The sequence below is a fragment of the Bacillus rossius genome, chromosome 7, assembly GCF_032445375.1.
Source record: "Bacillus rossius redtenbacheri isolate Brsri chromosome 7, Brsri_v3, whole genome shotgun sequence".
Taxonomy (NCBI): domain Eukaryota; kingdom Metazoa; phylum Arthropoda; class Insecta; order Phasmatodea; family Bacillidae; genus Bacillus; species Bacillus rossius.
Window position 1 is genome coordinate 23,644,451 of NC_086335.1, and position 3,786 is coordinate 23,648,236.

A 3,786-nucleotide genomic window follows, 5' to 3' on the forward strand; every position below is an offset into this window, starting at 1 on the left:
GATCGCTGACTGCGCGACAAGCGCGCCCCCAAGCGGGGCACCCCCCTCACTCCCCCTGCCCCGTCACCATCCCCCACGCAACGACACTCCCACGAGCACCATCTGCGCTATGCGACAGTAATTATTGTGGACATGCCGTCCTTACCCGCCCGACAAACATATATAAACAACTGTGTGTGTGTCTGTACCCAGGAGGCATATGACACCATGTCAAAAAATTGTAACTTTTCAGGAGAACAATTTTTAACTTTGTTTCAACTTTATTTATAGTAATGTAGAGTAGGGGCTCCTGCGCTTGGGTTCTGGGTGTGGATGTGGATGGGGTCCGCCTTCTTGCATTTTGACTTCACGGTGGCCATCTTGGATGACCTTGACATTGACCTTGACCCCAGTGGCCATTTCTGATCCGCCATTTCGGATCCACATCTTGTATCCGCCATTTTGTTTTCTCGAACTTTCCACCATTTTGAATCCCACCATTTTGTTTTCTAAAGCTTTCCGCCATTTTTAATTATGACATCACAATTGCAATTTTCGTTACTGCCGCCATCTTGAAAAATCATAATTTTTATGCTTGAAATTTGGAAACGATTTAAAATTTTTTAAAAGCATTAATTAATCAAGTTTTAATAAAATATTATTTTTTCATAAACGCACTTATGTCATGGAGCTCGGAGTCCTTGGTTCAAAAACAGGGAGGGCAAAATAAAAAATCAGCGACCGATCCTGCCTCCATGGAAGCCGCAGGCAGACTGACCTCCCACCACTTATGCCAAGGTATAGGCCTATATATCTACATCGCCAGCTAGTGTCATGTCATGTCCACCATCTTGTTTTCATCTGCTGGAGTCCACCATCTGGTTTTCGAATAATATAATGTGCTACCATCATGTTAGTCAATTTTTACATGGTAGAGTTTAGTAATAATTTATTATTACCGTGGTGTCACCATCTTGAAATATGGATGCCATATTGGAAATACGTAATTATTTAGCTATAATTTCGGGCAATATTCCAAAATTAATATACTGATTGATTCGATTAGTTCCTCTCCTTGGTTCGAACCTTGACCGATGCAAATATTTTAATTTTATGTAAAAAAAAACTAATTTAATAAATCATTTCGAAATACTAAAAGCAGCCTAAGTTCAACATAAACCAGCCTTCAGTAAGTCTTTATGTCCGCCATCTTGCAAATCTGTAATTATGTAGCTAGAAATTTGGGAAAAATTCCAATATTCATCGAAAAAACACTAGGATTTCCCAATAACGTAAAATAAATCTCAACTGCTAAAGTCATATTCCAGGAATGTCTGCGAATTAAATAGGGATGTATAAAAAATAACACACATATTCGAACATGCAAATTTCTTTAATTTGAATGAATAAGAGTATCATCATGTTGGAGACCGAGTCGCCATCTTTGTTTTCAGTACCTACTTGCTACTAGGAGCACTAGTGAACAAACAGATTGCTAGTCAACGCTGCCATCATCTTGTTTACAATAGGCTACTCGATACTAGGAGTGCTAGTGTCACATAGTATGTAAACACATCATGTGCTAGTGTGTGCTGCCACCTTATTAGTTTAATTTTTTTGCTAGATAGCAATAGTATTTAATACCATGACATCCGTCATCTTGTAGGTCATATTGGTCACCATCTTGAAAAATCTGCAATTATTATGCTAGAAATTCGGAAAAATGTCAATTAATTATCAAGAAACAGCAACTAATATACTGATTGACACAATTTATTCCTGTACTTGGTTCGATCCTTTCTCGATACAATTTTTTTGGGTTAAAAACACTTATTTAATAAAACATGGTGAAAAATCCTCCAAAAGTCTTTAATTCATCATCTACCAGCCTCCAATAAGCCGATGATGACATATTGACCACAATCTTATAAATGTGTACTAAGCAAGAAATTCTGAAAAAAAAAAAATCTAAAAATCATCAAAAAGTCACCTATTAATGTAATGATTGAGTCGATTCATTTCAGTCCTTAGTTTGATGGTCGATGCAAAAAGTAATTTATGCTCCAAAATATATATTTTATTAGTCATCCTCACTGCAAACAAGGACTCATGCATGGTTGAATAATAAGTTACTCGATATCACTATGCCTACAATGGATGCCATATTAGGTGCACATTTTAAAAATTAGAGTGCCAACTACAGGTGTATAGGCTAATTATCTCCGAACCACGAAGTAATCTTTATCAGTATTAAATATTAAGTACGTATCCATGTAAAAACCAATGACAGCCATACAGAATGTGTGCCCCCCCACCACGAGACCTTCTTCTTCAGAACTTCACATGCCTTTTAACCAAGTAATGTACAATGTCAGACATATATACCAGGCATCTCCGAAACACGAGTCCAACCATATTCAATATTAGGCGTATAGGCCAAGCGAATCCGAACCACCGGGCCATCATTTTTTTTCTATACTTGGAATATCATTCAAACAATTATGTCATATTTCAAGCCAGCAAACAAGAGTCTCGAAACTGTCAGATCTATTGTGCAAGGAAAATCTATTTTTAAAAAATAGGCCAACAAACTAATCATATTTTATGCCTTCTATAAAACTGAGAATCCCTGAAAATATTTTAGCTTACTACATAAACAAGAGGTTTTAAACCATTAAATATCCAGTCCTGACTACAGATTTGACTACACACATTTAACGAAAAAGGATTAACATATGTACAATCATTCAAATCGATAAGGTACGATCCTATCAATAAGGATATGATCCCATCAAAGGGATACAATCTCATCAGTAGGATACGATCCAATCAAAGTAATACGATCCCATCAGTAGGATATGAACACATTAAAAGGATATGATCCCATCAGTAGGATATGATTTCAACAAAAGGGATGCGATCCCATCGGTAGAATTCGATCCCATCATTAGAATACAATCCCATTAAAGTGATATTATCACATCTGTAGAATACAATCCCATTGACGTCGATCCAGCTGCCTCATGGGATGATTTGCTGAATGAATTACCAATGAATTACAATGCACTGGTACATGCGAGTATCTCAGGGGATGGGTGTTGGCCACGTGGCCAAAGGCAGTGGCTCGCGGTCAGTAGAAGCTAATTAAACTGTTAAGGGTATCCAGCATGCACTAATTCGGGAATTAAAGAAGACTGTTGCAAACTGTAGATTTATTCTTAATTGCATGACACTGTACACGGTGCTGTCCAAGTCCCTAGCTTGTCGCATGCTTGAGTAGGTGCACTATAGGCGTGGTACAGATTGCGCGAGCGGGATGACAGATTACTCGTGGTTACTTCACAGTTACACAGAGTTACACAAAGTTACATGGCACCTACAAAATATTACAGAATAGTACATGAGCTCTCTATAACTGCCGCTATCTGGTGCTAAAACTGGGCGGAGAGCCCTTAGGGTCCGTTGTACGAGTGAAGATGGAAGTTACCAAATGTACAAGAAGTTACAAAGTACACTGATGATGGAATTACATAAAATACCTTGACACTGTCTGGTGTAAAACCTGGGCAGAAGGCCCCTACAAGTGGTCCACTTCGTGAACATGGCAATGCTCTCCTGCAAAGCTCCAGGGAAATAACTCGTCCAAAAATGTGTCTACACACTTAGTCCGCAGGTGGCCCCATGTGAGCGATGCTTGAAAAACATAGTGGCAAAGTTTTTGTGAACTGAAGTCCAGGTCATGCTTGTGGCCGGAGCCAGTAAAACAAGTGGTTAAATCGTAGGAACATAAAACACCTCTCAGAGGAG